This window comes from Colossoma macropomum, unplaced genomic scaffold, assembly GCF_904425465.1.
Source record: "Colossoma macropomum unplaced genomic scaffold, Colossoma_macropomum, whole genome shotgun sequence".
Classification (NCBI taxonomy): Eukaryota; Metazoa; Chordata; class Actinopteri; order Characiformes; family Serrasalmidae; genus Colossoma; species Colossoma macropomum.
Window position 1 is genome coordinate 21,515 of NW_023494910.1, and position 22,527 is coordinate 44,041.

Genomic DNA, 22,527 nt, shown 5'->3' on the forward strand with positions numbered 1-22,527 from the left:
GCACAGGCCTGATTCTCACCCCAAACAGAGTCAGGATCACTGATGAGAATTCTGAGGCTGAAGTGTTGCTGAAGTTTAACAAAGGACTCTGAATGTCACGTCTGTAAATATCTTGCTGAAATGTTTAAATTGGAGCAGTTTTATTTCACCAGTTGACAATGCTTTGCACAAAATTGTTTGGTTTGTATTTGGTTATTTTTGTTGATTTTTGTTAGGAAAAACCTGGAATGATTGAATTTGCCTTTACTTAGTCTACAATTTTGTTGGATATCACACCTTTGGTTATGTAAATGTGTGTTAGATTGTTAGTTACACTGTATATCTGCAGCTTTTCAATTGTATGTTTCTTTCTGGTACATGATTAAATGCAAATGTCTTGTTCACACTATCAGTTCACACTATCAGTTGGGCTTGTTTGGTGTGTCAGGTGGAGATTCACAAACATACTGGCGATCATGCTTTGAAAATAGCTAAAAAGTAGCGCACTATTTTTCAAAAAGTAGCCACTACTTTTTCTGGAAAAGTAGCTAAATTGTAGCTATCCCAACCCTGCTAATATACTTGTGGTTTGCTCATGTCTTTACAAAGGCTTCCTGAATGAGGCCAAGTTCTTTACTTAGATTAGAGTTGATCTATCTATATTTTATTTTTAGATTAAATATATTCAATTTCTGATCTTATTAGGTTATTGTATCTAATGTGTTATTCACATTGTGAAGCTGTGAGCATTTTAAATTTCTGTCATGTGCAACTATTATAAAGCAGAAGTCATTTAAAAAAGTAGGCTAGTGTTGAGGTTATTGCAATTTTAATCTGATTATGAATATGATTATTATTGCTTAAACTTAACAGGAAGTCAGAGTAACTTGGATTTAGTCTTAAGTCTACAGACCAATGCAGGGGAGAGACAGACACTCGTGCCGAGGATGCTTCAATCAAAAGTAGACTTTATTGGCTAAATATGACAATACAATTGGATAACTTGGTTAATAAACAAAAGAAAAGAAATAAACAAAACAAAGGAATGGCTCAGGTAACGTAACTTATTTCACAGATTAAAATGGTATGAAAGGTTGAGGCTTGGCTCTGGCTATGCTTCAGTCTCTCTGGGCTTCTTCTTGGGGCTGCTTGAGGAAGGAACTTGCAGCAAGGCGGCCCTTCGTGGTCAATCTGCCTGCAGATTGAGGTGGAGCTCGAAGGAAATCTTGGTTCTTGGCATCGTGGGCTACCTCGACTCACAGTCGGCTGGGGAAATGCAGTCAAAGTTCGAGGCTGCTAACCTGCATTAACTACCTATCTCCATCAGAGCTGAAACTTGAAGAAATTCCTTACTTGGCCACATAAGGAGATCTTGACCTTCCTCTCTAAGGTTGGGTTAAACTTAAAGGTACAAACAACAAGACAACTACACAGACAACAAAAATGTTCAGATCTGATCTAAGCATTCTAACTTCTAACCTTTCTAACTGCGGTTGGCACAGACTTGTGGAAGTTCCTCTTCTTCTCAGGAATGCAAGCTCGAACTAACTGGAATGTGGAGGCGTGCACGCCGGTTTTACCCGACTGTTGGCTCTTCCCTTCGGGGGTGGAGCAAAGGTGTTGATAGGTTCCCTTACCTAACGGGTAATTAGCTATTCCTAGGTCTTGGTTCTGATTGATGGGGGTTTCTCTGTGAGTGCCTTCCCAGGGAAACTCCCTTCTTTGTTCCCTCTAGGTTTTAATTTGATTAAAAAAAACATTTTTCAGATTAATTAGCTTCCTAAAATCCACAACAGATAAACCTAACATTTGTGCGTCAATGTACAGTTTTTATCCACATTACCTGAAAACAACTATTGTAAAGGCAGAAATAGTTCTGTAGGTAACACTTTGGGTGTCTTTTTGTGGCAGGAGATTTAACACAGATTTAACCCAGTGCAACGAAATCTTAAGTACATACTAAGCATACTTAGTGTTCTAAACTCACTAATTTAAATGATTATTTCAGTAACTTTCAGACAGTTATCCTACACATTTCTAACGTCTGGTAAAAGAAAGGAAAATACACACTTTAAGTAACTGAGTACACAAATACAAGCATCATCACTTGCAAATTACAGAAGGTTGATAGGCAACATGCATATCAATGAGTTTTCCCGGGGTCCTTTGTGAGCAATGGTCCTTACGGTGGTGATGTGGTAACTCTCGTTTTCACCCCTTGGGGTGCTGTGGGTCCATGCTTGAGATCTTCAGGGAACTTAGAAAGTTTAAATTTGCAGTCCAGATTGTCGTATCAGTTGCGTTCTTGGTATATCTAGTTTAGTTAAAAAGAGTTCTAACGAATGATTGCAGTTTGGAGTGGATATATACCTTAGAAATGTACTTTCTGTTACTTAAAAGATAGAGTTGTCAACAGGACTTGGAGAGCCATGTGGCCAAATTCCAGGGAGGTGTTCTGTTGCCCCCTGGGTCAAGGGAGAGGGGTGCTGGTTCTTGATTCAGCAGTACATTTGACTGAGTTTGGGGTTGGGAGTGTTAAGTCGACAGATTTACACTTTCAACTCCAGACTCGCTGGAGCCAAAAGGCCCTTAGCTTTTGGGTTGTTGATAAGTTAGGTAAACACTCAGCTTGAAGTAAAGTTTCAGCCAGTGTTCGCTACACTAGTGACATGTTGAACACATCAATGGGGCTCTCACAGCACCTCCATTGATTCTCAACAGTATTAAGATTTGGGTGAGGATTAGTATGAGGGTTAAATTCATCACCAGGGTGAGGGTTAGTTTTAGGCTTTGGGATGATATTATGGTTAGTGTTAGGATCAGGGTTAGTTTTACATAGATTAATGTGAATTTAATAGATAAGCATCTGCAAGACATCTACAGTGGGCTCTCCAAATAAAGTATCAACTAATAATAAAATTAAATTGATAAGTAAAAGAACTAACATCATATTAATAGTTGCAGGCTGAGTTACAGTTTAAAAGTTTATAATGGTGGAGTGACACAGCAAGTGGAGCTTTAGAGTTTTCTGGAATGTATTCCAGTTCAGTGCACTGATTTTCTCAGCTCAGTAAAAACTGTAAGAACATGACAGGTGATCCAATCCACAGAGCTGAATATTTTCTGCAATTCATGAGGAGCTGAATAAACCCTGTTACATGTAAATCTTTTAGCGGCAGCCCCTGAAAAATGTTATTAGGCCAGGCCTGTTCATATTTTTTTGTGATCAAAAGTTTATTTGTGTTTTTATCTTTCCCATCAAGACATTTCAGTACAAAACTATGTACATATCCAGTGCCTGCCCCCCCCCAAAAAAGACTCACATCAGACTTGGTCTACCTTGATGAGTAGAGAAAGTACAGGATAGATGATCCATACATCCCTAACATAGCTGACAGCCTACAGACACTGGAGCACAGTATTCTCAAATATCTCCACACTCACAATCCTCCAAACATATGCCACACCGTATACCTTATAACTTTTATCCAAAGTTTAAAGCTGGGGCCTGATCATATTTATATTACATATATGCAATTAGGCTATGAGTTTGTGAGAGTGACACAGTGGAATATTTTTGGTTAGCTGTTCCAACATAAACTGATTTGTTACTCCTTCCACACCTCTAAACTAAACAGTGAAGATAAGCAGTGATACCAGCTGCTGTCCCTTTGGGTCAGTAGGCCTCTTCCATCAGTTACAGCACTGTTACAGTGCACGTGTGTTATATGTTTTATGTATACCCATAAGAAGTCTGGGTTCACTATGGAGAGAAAGTATCCTTTCACGTTTTCTCCCCACCCCTTCACCTTCTGTCCTTCTCCCCTAACTTTTCCTCCCTCCTTTCAACTTCTTCTCCTCCCTATTTGCTCCCTCCCCTGACCCTCAGTGTCTCTACTTAAACCATGTGAGACTGTGGGTTCATTAGACTGGTGACAGACTGATGATCAAGCTGTGTCTCTGCATGATTCTCTGCAAACATGTGAATAAAACTTGGGATCTGAAGATGGAGTCTCCTGACTATTCCTGCTGAATTTCTAACACTATGTGCTAAAGCTGCTAGTGACAGCACAGCACTGCAACAGTAGCACATTGTGATGATGGCAAACTGAACCAGACGCTTGCAGCAGAGGCTTGAGAACAATGCTTTAATAGCAGAAGGGCAATCCAAACTCACAGTCAATGAACATAGGCAGAAGGTGAAAAACCATAGAAACAATACAATACAAAAGAGTAAGGCTTGAATCGTGGTCACAAACAAAACATGGGTCACAGAGAGACAGAAACTGGCACAAAGGAAACGCTCAGTATGCATGTGTGATGGTACTTCGCAAAGATCTGAAGCTAAAGCTCAGGCTTATGTACTAAACTAACAAACATTTGTAACAAGCGATAGGTGTGAGTAATCAGTAGTCAGGCGTACCTGAACAGGGATAGGTGGATCTGAGAGAGTCCTGAGTCATGTGCTGCAGTGAGGGGTTCTGAGAAACATAGCCCTGAGCAGCCACACTGACCATGGTGTTGAGTTGTTGGAAAAAAATGTGCAGGGCTTGTGGTATACAAAACTTCACCGGCTCAATGTAAAATATATTTATCTCCCACTTTATGTGAGAATCATTTCCTTAGAAAATGTACTTCTTTGTTTTAAAAGCAAAGCTATCAATGGTGTCTTCAAATCTTTTTCCTCTAATTTCAAAACTAACATTATTACCAAACCATGGAGAAATTCCTGCTCCACTTTTAAACTGAAGTAGGTTTAAGTAAGTTTCAGTGCCAAAACACTTCACTATACAGTTAAATTTAGAGTTGTTTCATGTAGTCTGTGATCATTTAGCATCACAGTGTATGCTAAATACTAGCTATTAAATTACTGTTTCTATACATAATTACAATTAGCTTAACAGTGGAAACAAAAAAACTGTAAAACTAAATCTAAAAACTTAGTGTTCATCCTTACTGGTGGTTATTCTAGTTTATTACAACAGACTCAAAGAAAGATTTCTGAACTGAATGAGAGAGAACATGCCATGACAACTCACTACACATTCATTACAGGAATGAGGGCAAAGAGAGATAACAGGAAAAAAATGATGTAAAGTTATTGATTTACTAGTTCATTGATTCTTTCTTTAACTGTTTTTATTCAATAATTAATTCACAGGAAGCTCACCTGAGTGTCTCCAGTTTACAGTGCGAGTTCTTCAGTCCAGCAGAGAGCAGCTCCACGCCTGAATCCTGAAGGTCATTGTTACTCAGGTCTAACTCTTTCAGAGACGAGTTAACAGATTGTAGAGCTGATGATATATTTTCACAGGAAGTTGTGGTGAGACCACACCCAGCTAGTCTGTAAAAGTCAGAATATATATATATAGTACATGGTGTAATGAGGGGAACTCTAATAGAATTTCCTTACTCTCCATTTTCTACTTTGACTTTACTTTCAGGAATAAGTAAACAAGATATTCATAACTTGATTATTCATCCGTGTGATCCCATTTAAAACAGAAAGGTTGGCTACTGTATGTATAGCCATAGTCTGGGTTTGCTATGGAGAGAAAATACATATTATTCACATTTTCTTCTGTTCTCCAATATGTTATTCTTTTCTTGTGTCAGCTGTATTTACTTACAGTTGTATGACCTTTTGTGTTTGTCCTTCCTGAGGTGAGAACATTGTCCCTTTTAACTTTGACCCCTTCACCTCCCTCTCCTCCTTCTCCCATAACTTTTGATCCTCCCTCTTTTCAACTTCTCCTCTCTATGTGTTCCCTCCCCTGACCCTCTACTTATACCACATCAGACTGTGAGTTCATTGGACTGGTGACAGACTGATGATCAAGCTGTACCTGTGCAGGACTGACACTATTATAAAACCTTGGAGATACTCCTGTTCTATTTTTAAACTAAAGTAGGTTTAAATTTCATTGCAAAAACATTTCACCATACAGCTAAATTTAGAGTTGTTTCATGTAGTCTATGATCATTACTTAACCTATCACAGCACATGCTAAATACTAGCCATTACATTAATGTTTTATATGTAATTACCATGAGCTTAATAGCAGAAACAACAAAATTGACAAAAAACAAACTAAATAGGAAAACATAGTGTTGATTTTTTACTGGTGGTTATTCTAGTTTATTATAACAGACTCAAAGAAAGATTTCTGAACTGAATGAGAGAGAACATGACATGACAATTTACTACACATTCATTACAGTAATGAGGACAGAGAGACAGACAACTGAAAAAGTGATGTTAACTTATTGATTTGCCAGTTAATTGGTTCTAACATTTTTCAGAGACTACTGAATTCACAGAAAGCTCACCTGAGTGTCTCCAGTTTACAGAATGTACTCTGCAGTCCAGAAGAGAGCAGCTCCATGCCTGAATCCTGAAAGTCATTGTTACTCAGGTCTAGCTTTTTAAGAGATGAGTTTTTGGACTGTAGAGCTGATGATACATTTTCACAGGAATTTGTGGTGAGACCACACCCAGCTAGTCTGTAAAAGTCAGAATATAGTACATGGTGTAATCAGGGAACTGTAATAGAATTGCCCTACTCTCTAATTTCCACTTTGACTTTACTTTCAGAAATAAGTGCGCAATATATTAATAGCTTGATTATTCATTCATGTGATCCCGTTTAAAACAGACAATAGAGCTATAGTTTTGTCTCTCTAAGTAGAAGTTCTCTGTTTATTAGCATAAAAAATTAACTGCCACAACAATCCAGCCAATATATGATACAGTTAACCTTAGATCAGATCTTGCAATATACTTAAAAAAATAATTTCTGAATAAATAAAGAGAAAAAGAATATCATGTTTTTTCGGCAGCACATTATTCATTATTATATTTCAAGGATGGCCGGAGAAAGAGATTCAGTACTATTCTAAAACCATGTGAAAGTAATATTAAAATTACACATAAATATATTATTATTAGAAAGTTACATTTTATTATAGTTTGTCAACTTTTTATTAAAGAATTCACGCAAAGTTCACCTGAGTGTCTCCAGTTTACATTGTGAGTTCTTTAGTCCAGCAGAGAGCAGCTCCACTCCTGAATCCTGAAGGTCATTGTTACTCAGGTCTAGTTCTTTCAGAGATGAGTTAAAAGACTGTAGAGCTGATGATAGATTCTCACAGGAATTTGTGGTGAGACCACACCCAGCTACTCTGTAAAAATCAGAATAAATAGAGAACATGGTGTAATCAGGAGAACTGTAATATAATTACCTTACTCTCTATTTTCTACTTTGACTTTACTTTCAGGAATAAGTACACAAGATATTCATAACTTGATTATTCATCCATGTGATCCCATTTAAAACAGTAAAGATAGCTACTGTTTTCCTCTCTAAGTAGAAGCTACCTATTTAGTAGCATAAAACACTAACTGCCACCACAATCCAGGCAATATATGATGCAGTTAAACCTAGAACAAATTTTGCAATAAACTAAAAGAAGCATTTCTGAGTAGATTAAGTGGACAAAATATCATGTTTTTTCAGCAGCACCTTATACTTTTAGCGTGTTTTTATAATTCAAGGATGGCTAGAGAAAGAGATTCAGTAGAAGTCTAAAACCATGTGAAATGAATATTAAATATTGAGCATAAATCAGAACATACTAGTTCAGCTCTGCAGCCCTGCCACTGGCTGCCAAACAACCACACAGCATAAAAGCTTCACCCCTTGCTTAACAGATGGCAAAAAGTTATTTTATTTATTTATTCCCAAACATGACTTTGATGGTTGTAGCAAGTTCAATTGCATTTTACATTTACACTTATGTCTCTTTTACCCTCCTGATGACGCTTCCATGTAGATGATGTTTGTGCAACAACACTGCACAGAGGACTAGCATCACTATTTTTGTGCCAGCTAAATCTTCCTGTAAGTCCTTGGCAGTGATTTAGGGCTTTTACTCTGCATACCTGACTATTTTTCATGGTCTTTATGATCTCGTCTTAACTTTAACTGTTCTCTTTAATGTCTTTTCCTTAAAGGCATTTCATACAGTACAAATTGCAAACAGGAAGTGTTTAGTTATCTTTTATAGTTTTCTATTGCTGTGTATGATTCAATTATCTTTAGCTTAAGATCCTCAAGGGTTACAGAATTTAGTATGCTATGGAATTGTCTACACCCCAGTTGCATTAAGGCCTAATGAATCAAATGAGCCCTTACAAAAATTACACTAGTGGGTTCACTAAAATCTCAATATTTTGAGCTCAGCAAATAAAAGGTAATTTAATATTAAAATGTAAGACAGAGTCAAAGATATTCAACCCTTTTGTTGCAGTAAATTCTTTTCACTTCGATATGATCAGAATATGTTTTTATATACCTCATTTTGTACCTATCAGAATGTATACTGATCAGATATTTACCTAATTTGAGAGTTTAGTGTTAAACCAACAGTGAAACAGAAATAATCTATATAGTAAATAAGCTGTGGAATCACCCCTCTCTGGAAGGATGTTCCTAATTTTTTCCAACAAATCTTATGTATATAGGATCTCTATTTCCAGAAAAACTAGGAAAAAAGTCTCAAACAGAAATACTACATAAAAAACAATAGAATGTTTGTGCTTCACAGTAACTTCACAATAACAGTCTGATTTTTGAAGTTTGTTGATTTTTGAAGTAAAAAAAAATATATCTACAGCAAACTATTTAAAAAATACATTGCTAATACACAGTTACTTTAGATTTTAATAATGCTAAACATAAAAACAAGTAAATGATACATTGGAATGTTTAAAATTTAGATGCTATACTAAGTCATCACTCAGTACCATCCCTTTTGCCAGATATCACAGTGTTTTTGTCCAGCTAGGCGTCTTTCTGTTCAGTGTTTTTTTCCTCACTCTTCCTTACAGGACACTTATAGTTCTGTGATATTCTTGATCTGTCTTGCATGCACTGAATGTTTAAAATCTACCCACAGATTTTCAATGATGTTTGAGTCAGGACTGTGAGGGCCATTCCAAAAGGTTCAGCTTCAGTTTGTTAAAGTAGTTCATGAGGTGTTGTAAGGTATGTTTTGTATCACTGTCCTGTTGTAGAAACCATCAGCCTCTTTTCAGCTTCCATTTCACAACTGACTCACATGACCACCTGGTTTCTATGCTCATTGTCCATTTTATCAGCTCCACTTACTATATAGGTGCACTTTGTAGTTCTACAACTACAGACTGTAGTCCATGTGTTTCTCTGCATACTTTGTTAGCCCCCTTTTACCCTGTTCTTCAGTGGTCAGGACCCCCATGGACCCTCACAGAGCAGGTACATTCTCAGCACTGCAGTAACACTGATGTGGTGGTGGTGTGTTAGTGTGTGTTGCGCTGGTCTTAGTGGATCAGACACAGCAGTGCTGCTGGAATTTTTAAACACTGTGACCACTCACTGTCCACTCTAATAGACTCTCCTATCTTGTTGGTCCACCTTGTAGATGTAAAGTCAGAGACGATAACTCATCTGCTGCTGCATAGTTTGTGTTGGTCATCCTCTGGTCCTTCATCAGTGGTCACAGGATGCTGTTGGCTGGATATTTTTGATTGGTGGACTATTCTCAGTCCAGCAGCGACACTGAGGTGTTTTAAGGTCTTTTAATCTCTTTACCTATTCTCTAACAAAGTTAAAAGCCCTAATTTGATTTAGTTTGTTTGTTGATAGGACTATCCTTTGGAACTGGGGCTATAGGAAAAGGTGGCACAGCCTAAAGAAGAAATACAAGGCAATATCCAAAAAAGAGCTGAAGATTAACACTAGATTAGTAGATTAATTGAAAGATTAAGGATTTACCTATTTTTAACCTTTGAGTTTATTTTGAACATAAATACCTTTGGTGTAAACATAGATCATTTATCTGTTCTCCCCCAGAGCACAGCAGTCTCAGATCATTACCTAATCTCATATGAAATTCACTTCAGTGGTAATGTACGTTCATCACCAGCTATCGTGTTAAGCGGACTATAACTTCCTCCACAGCTGGTAGCTTTATCAGAAACCTTCCACAATTATCAGCTTCTATCAGCTGTCCATCTAATCCTACCGAATTAGATATTATGATTGAGAGCATAGACGCTACTTTTTGTTCTACTCTAGATATTGTGGCTCCATTTAAAAGTAAAATAATAAGACAGAAAAAGCTGCACCGTGGTTTAATGAGCACATTCGAGCTTTAAAACAGACTCTCAGACAACTAGAGCGAAAATGGCGCCTGACTAAACTAGAAGTGTTCCAGTCCGTCTGGAGGGATAGCCTTTAGACTGTCTCATAGAAAACAGTAAGAATGATCCTAGATTATTATTTAGCACTATTTCTAAATTAACTAAGAACCAGTTACTGAACCCCAGATGCCATCAGCCTACAGCAGCAATGATTTTATGAATTTCTTGAATAAAAACATTGAAAAATCAGGCAAAAAAGTACACACAGTTAACCTCTACAAACCTGCTGCCTTACAAAGCCAATCCAGATCTCAAGAATACTGTAACTACTTCAGAGTGGCTGGAGTCCTTTACCTTCAACAAACTGAACTAGTTAAAATGATTTTCTCCTCAAAATGTTCTGCTTAGATTAAATTCCTACAAGTTTACTCAAAGGTTAGATTACAGTTTAGCATTTATTTTAGGAGCTGAAGTCTCCATCGTCCAGAAGTGGGACTGACAACCATCACCAAGGATCACACTGCCTGCTGATAGGGAGTTCTGTGTGAAGGACCCTGCACTGTTGCAGGAAAAGCCTATAAAACATCCAAATCTTTGCCTGATGATCACATACAGCCTGCAGCTGCACAGGTTCTCCAGGAGCTTTAATTCAAACATGGCAGCATCTATAGCACAAACTGCACATCAGAAAACTGCATGATTCCCCAGCCTCACAGAACCTTTTACATGATTCATAATTCTGCACTTTTTGGATGCTGGGAGAATTCCCCTCATTTCATGAGAAAGGGGGCTAAAAAAGTAGAGAAACAGATGGACAACAGTCTCTAACTGTAGAACTACAGAATGAAACTATATGGTCAGTGGAGCTGATAAAATGGACAGTAAGTGCAAATATAAGGAGGTGGACTAAATGAAGTAGCTAGGAGATCTATCCTGCTGTTTCATTCAGAGCAAATTCAATTTAAATTGCTATAGAAACCACCAGATCATGATCCATGGTGGTTAAACACTGAGGCAATTCTGACGGCTGAGGTCAGTAATGCCAGTCGTGTGCAGTGGGTGGGAACAAGCAGCTACGTCATCACTGTCTAACTACAGTGTCTCATTTATCTGTCTTATAAGGTTCAGTGATGGTTAGAATGCTGCCAACTTAGACTCTTATCAACCTCATTGTCTTTTGTAAATGTAAGTTCATTCTGAAGCTGATGCCTGCAACACATTCCAAAAAAGTTGGGACAGGGGCAAATTCACACTATGATCACTGTTAAATGTTCTGAAAACATTTTAAAAGAGGAGATTAATCATGCTCAGTATAAAAGAAGCATTCAGGACAGGCCTAGTCCTGTATAAGCACCACGTGAACCTTACCACAGTAGGTTACCACAGTAATTCAATACTGTACCACAGTAATTCAATACTGTATTAAAACAGTACGACTCTAATCACAGAGTGCAGGCTCTAGACTGGCCTGCCATCTCTTACTGAAAATGTGTGGCACATTATGAAGAGCGAAATACAACAATAAAGATTCCACTCGACTGCACAGCTGAAGACTGGTATAATGGAAGAATGACAAAAAATCACTTTCAAAACTGATCAGTTTGTGTCTTCAGTCCACATACAATTATTTATGCAGGTAAAAGGAAAGATGATGTAGTAAAGTGATAAACTTGCTTGTGTCTTGTCTTTTTTGAACAAATCTAAATAAAGTTCAGACGGCAAAACATGGGGTAAAATAACATTTTTGGGGTGTTTTCAGTTTAACAGCTTAAACAGAATTCACTCATCACTGCTTTCTGTGTTATTGGCATTTCACACTGTCACAACTTTTTATGGAACTGGGTTTGTAACTTGGACAGGGGTGCCTAGACTTGTGTATAGAACCACAGTCCAGTTTAAAATAATCCAAAGCACTGCTGAAATAAGACATATAAGATTGTCACTCATGGTGCATGAGTTCTGTTACAATATTGGATGTTTAAAGTTTGATAAAATAGTTTTAAAAGTTCTGATATTTGAGACTTTTTTCAAAACTATAACATCAAAATAAAAAAAACATTATTTTCATAACACTGACTTCACACCAAATGTATTTTCTAAAATGATAACTAATAAAAGCTTACAGACAGACATCAAGGCTTTCAGTGACCAGATTACAGTTCAGGTTATCTTAGCCTTACAGTAAGGATGTTAAGTCTTATCTATAAAGGGCCAGTGTAGCTGTAGGTCTTCAGTCCAACTAAGCAGGATCACCCCTGAACTCAAGCCCAATGTGAGAACCGTCCAATAGGAATGTCCCTTATCTCTCCTTTGATTGGACAGTGCTTCTTGTAAGTTATCTGGCTAGCTGAGAAATCCTGCTTTGTAAAACACCCCCTTCATCAGATGTTTGAAGACTAAAACAAGTAGAACAAAGGAGGACATCAGTTGAGCTCCTGCTTCGTGGAAATAAAAAAAACCGGCAGCCACACAGTCCCTCTGTGGATAAGAGTGGACAGTAATGAGCATCAGAAACAGCAGTTTGACCAACAACAGGACCATATGTAGCAGAACTAACACTGACTGGAATGTTTCACTAGATTTTTACTGCTGTGCATAAAATTAATACCACATAATACATGTTTAGTCTTTGCTGTACTTAATTCACCACTGTATCAATGAGCTGTAAGTGACTTTTATTTTGAAAGAGTCCATCCTTTTTTCTTTTCCACATTGATGTATGAGGTAGATCTACAGTCTGATCACTATAATTCACAGGTTCGGTGTTAGTTTTCACTGCTATGCTGACGACACTCAGCTCTACATACCTGCTAAACCAAATGAGGCTCTGAATCTAAATAATCTTGAAGAATGTGTTAAAATATCAAAAGCTGGATGACCAACAATTTCCTTCTTCTTAATCCTAACAACACTGAGGTCCTACTACTTGGACCCAAAGCAGAGAGATCTCAACTCTCCAAATTTGAATGAAATTTAGAGGCCATACGGTCATTCCAAGCACTACTGTAAAAAATCTAGGCGTCGTCTTTCATTCCAGTGTCTCTTTGATGCACGTTTGCAACATTGTTAGAACCACATTCTTTCACTTGTGTAACATCACTATGCTATGTAATATTCAAGCCTAAACGAAAGCTGGTGCCTTTATAACCTCCAGGCTGGACTACTGTAACACCATTTTAGCTGGATGCTCAAACACTTTACTAAATAAGCTCCAACTGGTCCAGAATGCAGCTGCTAGAGTCCTTACAAGGACCAAAAATTTGACCTTATATCCCCAATCCTGTCATCTTTACACTGGCTCCCTGTTAAATTTCCTGTAGAGTAGAGATTCTTCTCTTAATGTATAAATCATTAAATGGTCCCACAGTTTCGTAGTGAATTAATTATTCTCCAGAATTAACAAGCACTAAAGCTTATGACAATATACAATATCTACCTGTCTGTCCTGCTAATCAGTCTCTCTCTCTCTCTCTCTCTCTCTCATCTGAGCGACATTTGCCTGAGTTGCCACATGGGAGTCACCAGAGCTCCATCTCTGTTGTCTAATCTGCACCGTATTGACCACCAGGGAGTTTCATGCTGTACAATGCTGTGCAAACCTCACCTGCATGAAATGACCCTCCTGATGCTGCTGCTGCTGCATAAACTCAAACTATCTAATTAACCATTGCTCCACCTTTTTTCCCCCGTTTTATATTATGATATTTTATACTAATGCTGTTTGCTATCCAGTGTCGACCAGAGGAGGATGCGTTCCCCTTTTGAGTCTTGGTTCCTCTCAAGGTTTCTTCCTCTTGCTCTTAGCGAGTTTTTCCTTCATGCTGTCATTGGCGACGCTCATGGGGGCTTGGACCTGGATTTTTCTGTAAAGCTGCTTTGTGACAACACCGGTTGTAAAAAGCGCTATATAAATAAACTTTGACTTGACTTTGACTGGTCTAGTGCCGTCTGTCCATTTCTCTGTGAAAACTGCTGTACAGAATAAACCACTGCAGATTCCATTGTGGTTCTGTCTCATTCAACACAGCGCAGAGTGGAGCTGTGAGAGAGTCTGGGTTACACATATATACATGAACAATGTAAGTTTTAAAAAAAAAATTATTTCGCAGCCAAATTACTTCTACCAAAAATAACCACTGTTCAATAAATTTGATAGAATTTTATTATGGAAATTAGATCCAAATAAATGAATGAACACAAGTTTAAAAAACAAAATGTTATATAATCATATAACTATATCTTATATTCTTTATTTTAGCACTTTTAAATAACTGAGGTTGTTGTCCATAAGAGGTTTCAGTTTCTGGTGTGGCTTAGCAGGACAATCAGCATGACCCCACCTCAACAATGACATTATAAAAACTGGAGCCACACTTAGCGTGACCCCTCCCCTAACACTACAACACTATAAAGACTAGAGCCATGCTTAGCGTGACCCCTCCCTCACACTATAACGCTATAAAAACTACAGGCATATTAAGCGTTGTAACAATCTGATCAAACTCAGCAGTTACTAATAAAATCCGAACACTAATTTGGTGGGAAAAAAACATGTGAGTACCAGAATACCACAGAGCTTGCACAAGTTAGATTTTCCTTGATTTTTCCCAGAACAGACAACACACTAACAGCATCAGCAACAGCAACAAAGCCAAAAAAAACAAAGCAGAAAAGCAGTTGAATATAAAATCTGCTGCAGAAGTCCGTTAGGTGGGATAAAGTTATCAAAGTCCAGTGATTCTCTCAATCGAATCCAATATAAAAAAAAATCCATAACCATAGTCCAAGCAAAAAATGTCCCCAAAATACTCCAAAATCAAAACAGGGCCCAGCAATGCAAAAAAACCAAAACCAAAACAGGAACGAGCTCACCCAGTTCCTTGAGGTATCTCCACAGTTAGAGGGGGATCCAATCTTCAAGGACAAAGATGAGTAGAAAAAGGAGTAAAAGTCTGTTAGCAGCTTGAGCAGCAATGATCCACCAGGCCTCTCTTCCCCAACCTTGATTCTCCATGAAAATGGCTACCACATTTCCCTTTCCTGTTCCCAAACCAGAGTTATATTCAAAATAAGAGTGCCCCCGTTGGAATGAACGGGAAACACTTTCAAAACACAAAAAAAAGGAAAAACAAAGCATAATAAAAATACCAGAAATAAGATAAGGCCACAACTCCTATCAGAACATCCCAGTAAGAAGTCATAAAGGAATTTAAGGACTTCATTTTCTGTGGGGTAACCTAAATAACACTACCTGAAATCTATGTTAGTGTTAATCATTAAAAATAGGTATTCCACAGGTCCCTTTATGTGGTGGTGTCATAGCGTGACCCCTCTACTAACACTATAATGCTAAAAAAACTACAACCACACTTAGCGTGACCCCTCCGCTAACATTATAACGCTCTAAAAACTGGAGCCATACTTAGCGTGACCCCTCCCCTAACACAATGACGCTATAAATACTAGAGCCATACTAAGCGTGACCCCTCCCCTCACACTTTAACGCTATAAAAACTGGAGCCACACTAAGCGTGACCCCTCCCCTAACAAAATAATGCTATAAAAACAAGAGGCATACTAAGTGTGACCCCTCCCCTAACACTATAACGCTATAAAAACTGGAGCCACACTTAGCGTGACCCCTCCCCTAACACTATAACGCTATAACAACTAGCGTCATACTAAGTGTGACCCCTCCCCTAACATTATAACCCTATAAGAACTGGAGCCACACTTAGCGTGACCCCTCCCCTAACAATATAATGCTTTAAAAAACTAGAGCCATACTTAGTGTGACTCCTCCCCTCACACTATAACGCTATAAAACTAGAGCCATACTTAGAGTGACCCCCCCCCCACACTATAACGGTATTAAACTAGAGTCATACTTAGAGTGACCCCCCAACACTATAATGGTATAAAACTAGAGCCATACTCAGCGTGACCCCTCCCCTCACACTTTAACGCTATATAAACTCAAGCAAAAACAAAGCATGACCCCTCCCCTAATACTATAACACTGTAAAAACTAGAGCCACACTAAGCGTGATCCCTCCCCTAACACTATAACGCTATAAAAACTCGAGCCACTCTAAGCGTCACCCCTCCCCAAACACTATAATGCTATGAAAACTACAGCCACACTTAGCGTGACTCCTCCCCTCACACTATAATGCTGTAAAAACTAGAGCCACACTAAGCGTGACCCCTCACCTAACTCTATAACGCTATGAAAACTAGAGCCACAATTAGCGTGACCCCTCCCCTAACACTATAACGCTATAAAGACTAGAGCCACACTTAGCATCAACCCTCCCCTCACACTATAACGCTATAAAAACTAGAGCCACGCTTAGCGTGACCCCTCCCCTAACACTATAATGCTGTAAAAACTAGAGCCACACTCAGCGTGACCTCTCCCCTAACACTATAACATTTTAAATGTAATTGAATTGCTTTATTTATGAATATTTTATGGCTTGCCTTTTTTTTTGTAGGAAATGTAAAGTATATAAAATCATCATCATCATTAACCACTTAGTCCAGCTAGAGTCGCGGTAGCAGTTAGGAGAGCGGAGAATCCCAGACGACCCTGTCCCCGCAACTTCCTCCAGCTCATTCCCGGGAACCGCAAGCCGCTCCCAGGCAAACTTGCATATATAATCCCTCCAGCGAGTCCTAGGATGACCCCGTGGTCTTGTCCCAGTAGGCCGTGCCTGGTACACCCTCACTGGGAGGCGTCCAGGGGGCATCTGGTTCAGTTGCCCGAACCACCTCAACTGGCTCCTCTCAATGCGGAGGAGTAGCGGCTCTACACCAAGCTCCTCACCCTATCAAGTAGAGTGTAGCCCGCCACTATGGGAAGAAAGTTCATTTCCACCGCTTGTATACGCAATCTCATTCTTTCTGTCATTACCCACAGCTCACGACCATAGGTGAGGGTCAGGATGTAGACCGACTGGTAAACAGAGAGCAATCTCACAATCCCTCTTCCCATCACTCGTGAACAAGACCCCGAGATACTTAAACTCCTCCACCTGGGGCAAGTCCTTTCCCCTTACCTGGAGTTGGCATGCCATCCTTTTCCAGGCTAAGACTATGGACTCAGACTTGGAGGTGCTGATCTGCATACCAACCACTTCACATTCAGCTGTAAACCGCTCCAGTGAATGCTGGAGGCATCCATCCATCCATCTATCCAAAAGAACAACATCATCTGCAAACAGCAGAGATGCCACCCTCCGGCCTCCACACATAATACCCTCCTGACCTCGGCTACACCTTCACACCCTGTTCATGAATATCATGAACAGAAGTGGAGACAAGGCACAATCTTGGCGAAGTCAACCACTAACACTGAAAGAGCCTCACTTAATGCCGAGTATACGAACACAGCTCTCACTCTGGGAGTACAGATATTGAATGGCCTGGAGTAGTAGCCCCAGCACCCCATACTCCTGGAGGTCCTCCCACAAGATATCTCAGGGAACACGGTTGTAAGCCTTCTCCAAGTCCACAAAACACATTGGCAAACACCCATGCCCCCTCAACAATCTGTGAGAGGGTGAAAAGCAGGTCCATTTCCACGGCCAGGACGGAATCCGCATTGTCCCTCCTCAATCTGAGGTTCAACTATCGGTTAAAGTCTCCTTTCCAGCACCTTGGCATATAGTTTCCCAGGGACGCTGAGCAGTGTGAGCAGGGTACATGGTTTTCTGTGTGCTTTTGTCATGGAGGATTTTTGGATTGAGTTAGTCGGCGTCTTCACCCCAGACTTGTTCACTCTGGGAGACCCTACCAGGAGCATATTGCTCCTGACAACTTAGCTCTGAAGATCCCTAGACCACACAAGCCCTTCTGCCATGGCAAGGCCCCGATCCAGAAAGGGAAGTATGTAAAATGCAGATTAAAATCTTAAGTAATCAGCTCGAGCTAATTCTAATATAAAAGTCTTCTTGTGTATTTCTACACAGTTGAAGGTGTTGAGAGTAAAACATCACTTGAACTTCATTTAAGAATTTAAGAATTTAAAATTCTAATTACTGTTAATATGTTTAACTGAAGAACATGTAAATGAACCTTGTTTTATATAATATATAATTTACTCTAGATGAGGACATCCAAATAAGCTACTGTTTAACATTGCTTATTCAAGATTTACTCAGTTATATGTACTTTTATAAGAATGTTTAAATATTTACAGTAATAAAAATGTAAATGTAAAAAAATAGAATTATTAAATTGTATAATTCCATGCTTATTGTTTGTGAAACTGAAGAGCTCTATCACAATATGTCAATATCACAATGTACTACAGTATATACTGACAACATAACAATGTCATAACTCCGCTGTATTAATGTAGATGTAACACTCACTGAGCTTTTCTGCAGACAGTCAGAGCTCGGATCAGTCTCCTATAACCCTCCTCTGATGTGTTGTATTTCTTCAGGTCCAGCTCATCCAGAACCTCCTCTGAGGTCAGAAACATGCAGGCTAGTGCTGAACACTGTCCTGGAGAGAGTTTCTCCTCTAAGTGTCTCTCTGAGCTTAGATACTCCTGAATCTCTCTGGAGAGAGACTCGTCATTCATTTCAGACAGACAGAGGAACAGATTGATGGATCTCTCAGTGGAGATGATGGATCTCTCAGAGGAGAAGGGATGTTGCTTATCTTCTCTCTTGATTAATCTCTTGATGTGCTCTCTGATTTCCTTTGATCTGCTCTGTGCTGGGGTAAGTAGACCCTGTAGGTGTCTCTGATTGGACTCCAGTGAGATGCCCAGCAGGAAACGGAGGAAAAGATCCAGGTGTCCATTCTGACTCTCTACAGCTTTATTTATTGCTCCCATCAGCAGCAAATCCAGAGGAATTTTCTGAAACCACTCACTGCTTAGTGAGTTAAATATCTGCAGTTCCTCCCTGTTTTTGCTCTCATAGCAGTGAAACACATAAACAGCAGCCAGGAACTCCTGAAAGCTCAGATGAACAAAGCAGTAGACCTTCCTCTGGTAAAGCACACATTCCTCCCTAAAGATCTCAGTGAAAATCCCAGAATACACTGAGGCCTCAGTGACATCAATGCTGCTCTCACTCAGGTCCTCTTCATAGAAGATCATATTGCCCTTCATCAGCTGTTTGAAAGCCAGTTCAGCCAGTTTCAGGAGAATGGTTCTGTTGGACTCCAGCAGGTTCTTTGGGTTTCTCCTCTTTTTCTCCTCATACTTCTCATTCTTCATGTTTGTCTGAGTGAGCAGGAAGTGTGAGTACATTTCAGTCAGAGTTTTAGGGATTTCTGTATGACGCTGTTTGATGATTCGCTGAAGAACAGTGGCTGAGATCCAGCAGAAGACTGGAATGTGGCACATGATGTGGAGGCTCCTTGCTGTCTTAATGTGGGAGATGATCCTCTTGGCTTGGTCTTCATCACTGATCCTCTTCCTGAAGTACTCCTCCTTCTGTGGGTCCCTGAATCCCTGAATTTCTGTCACACGCTTGATGTATTTAGGAGGGATCTGATTGGCTGCTGCTGGTCGGGAGGTTATCCAGATGTGAGCAGAGGGAAGCAGCTCTCCTTTGATGAGGTTTGTCATCAACACTCCCACTGATGATGTCATGGTGATGTCAGATACTTTCTCACACTGTTCAAAGTTCAGTGGAATTCTACTTTCATCCAGACCATCAAATATGAACACAGCTTTGAGCTGATCATAAATCTCATGGTCCAGATCTTTGAGCTCAGGATGGAAGTCACACAGAACGGAACGGAAGCACAAACATGAGCTCCACATCCTGATTGGCTTTTCCTTCAGCCCAGTCCAGAATGAACTTCTGCACAGAGACAGTTTTTCCAATTCCAGCGATACCTTTAGTCAGAATACTTCTGAGCTCTGGTTCTTTTGGTCTGTTATCTTTTTTTTTTCTTTGTGTCTGAGACTGTCAGCCTTCACAGCTCTAATATTCTCTTCTAGTGTTTCTCCTTCAGGACCTTGTAGAGATTTAAAGATGTCTAAGCAGTTGATTGGAGAATCTTGTAAGCGTCTCCTGGATGTTTTCTCCATCTGTAGAACCTCATGTTCTTCATTCACTCCTTCACTCTCTCCCTCTATGATGTAGAGCTGTGCGTAAATCCTCTTCAGGAGGGTTTTATTCTCTTCTGTTCTGATTCCCCCAAATAAGCTCTTGTACTTGTTCTTCATGCAGTTTTTGTGTCTCTCTAAGACTCTGTGAAGGATGTCATCTACTGGTTGGTAAGAATCCTGGTCTCCGGTTCTCTCCACCTGAGTGTTTTTCTGCAATGCTGTTTCACTGGAGTTCTGCCTGAGGGAGATCAAACACAGTAACACATTAACTGGGGGATGAACCTTTTTTAGCACAACACTGACACAGATCTGGTGTAACTCTTCAATTTGCTTCTAGTTTTAGTCAGTAGCGGGGTGTGGTGTGACCAATACGGCTCTGCAGTTGTGGGAAGTATTTTTTTTTTAATGTAAAATAGGGAAAAACAAAAAAAAATTGTTATAAGAAGAACAAAAATAAAACCAAATCAAGAAAAAGGTACAGACATATTTGCCACTATAGTTAGAAACTGTTACGTAATAAAGTAAAAATATATATTGTGCTGTAAATGATCTTAATATCTTAACATCAGTTATCTTAAAATCAGTGAATATCCCATTGGTTTAAAGTACTGGGTTTGGATTTAAGTAACATAAATCAGATCTTTTGCCATCACAATAATCTAAAAATAGGAAAATCTAGCATTTAAAACTTGTTTTAAACATTTTCTCAAAATCTTATTTGGCACCTAACTACTTCAAATAAAGTCCAAGCTTAACAATAGAGAGGCTTTAAAATAAACAAAAAATAAATCACCACTAGTTAAAAACATTAAATCAACACTAGTGCTTAGAATATGATCCATTCCTGAAAATACTTCTTAAAATAACTTAATGGATTGTTTGGATTGATCATTTTTTGTGTTTACCTTCTGCAGTAATTATGACACTCAGGCGATATGGACACCTGATCATGTACATTTTAGCCATAAAAAATGTTGAGCCTTTTATTAATCTGTTAAAACGTGCTCTGTATGAACACAGCTAAAGCAGCACTTGAGTAAAGTTATCTAGCCGCTACACGTAAGTAGTAAAGCTGTCCTGGCTGAATCTGATTTCTAAAGAATGCGTAGTTTCAGTTACGCTACTGATTAATCTAATATTTACTTAACAGATGAGTACTAAGAAATATTTTAAGAAGGGGAAGTGTGAGGAGGAGGAGGAGGAGGAGGAGGAGGAGAAACTCATTGCTCAGGTACACTGATGTTGGCAAATTCATTAAGAAGCATATGGCACTCATTAAGCTGTTTAAACCTCACTGAGATACAGTCAGTAGAAATGGCTGTAGACATGGCTGTAAACATGACTGTAGAGAGAAGTGTATTTTGGTCATGTCAGCAGGAGATATTAGACTAAAAACATGTTATTTGAGCCTAGCCTGCATCTTCGTTGTCAATATGTGGTTTAACCCCTTTTGCCAGTGATTACAGTTTTTTTCTGTCAGTCATAAAACACTTTAGTTTACTGTAATTCTCCTGCAAGAGTGAAAGAAAACAACAGGTAGGCTGTAATGCAATCTACTGGAGCAACAAGGCTCTGAAACAGATGTAAATTCTTTAAAACTCAGGCAGGCAGAAGGTCAGATTATCTGTTTAATCATATATATATATATATATATATATATATATATATATATATATATATATATATATATATATATATATACATACTGGCGGATGAAGTACACAAACCATATACTTGAGTTAGAGATACCCAAGGTAAAATATTACTCCAGTAAAAGTAGAAGTCCTCCCTTGCAAAAGTACAAAAGTATTTGCCTTCAAATGTACTTAAGTATCGAAAGTAAAAGTACTAAAAGATTAATTATGACTTTAATGTCCTATTACCATTTTTGTAACGAATCTCTTGCTTAAACTCATTTTAGGTGAAAGTACTCCAGTGTCACTCTTGGTAAACCAATCTTTTAATAGAATGTCATTAATTAGTCTGACGCTGACGTCTATTAAAATTGATCATAAGCACAAAACACTGAAGGCAGACAATTTCCATTAGGTAGAACCGAGTGGCTCTGAAATCACTTTTTGCAAACAAGCAAAGTATCAGTTTAAGATTTATTTGCAACATGGTTACAAGTTTAAGTTTAATAAAGACTTGCTTTAAACACAGGTTCACAAATGAATTTCTCTGTTCATAAACATAAACTAGCAAAAACAAATTTACTATAAAATGAAATAGTGTTTGTATAAATTCAGAAAAAAGAAACGTACCTGTCACAGCTGCATATGTG

The 22,527-nt window shown here is 38.8% G+C and overlaps 1 pseudogene; it reads right to left on the reverse strand.

Annotated features, from left to right (window-relative positions):
• Positions 1 to 22,527, reverse strand: part of LOC118800557 — a 32,232-nt pseudogene that overhangs the window by 4,316 nt on the left and 5,389 nt on the right.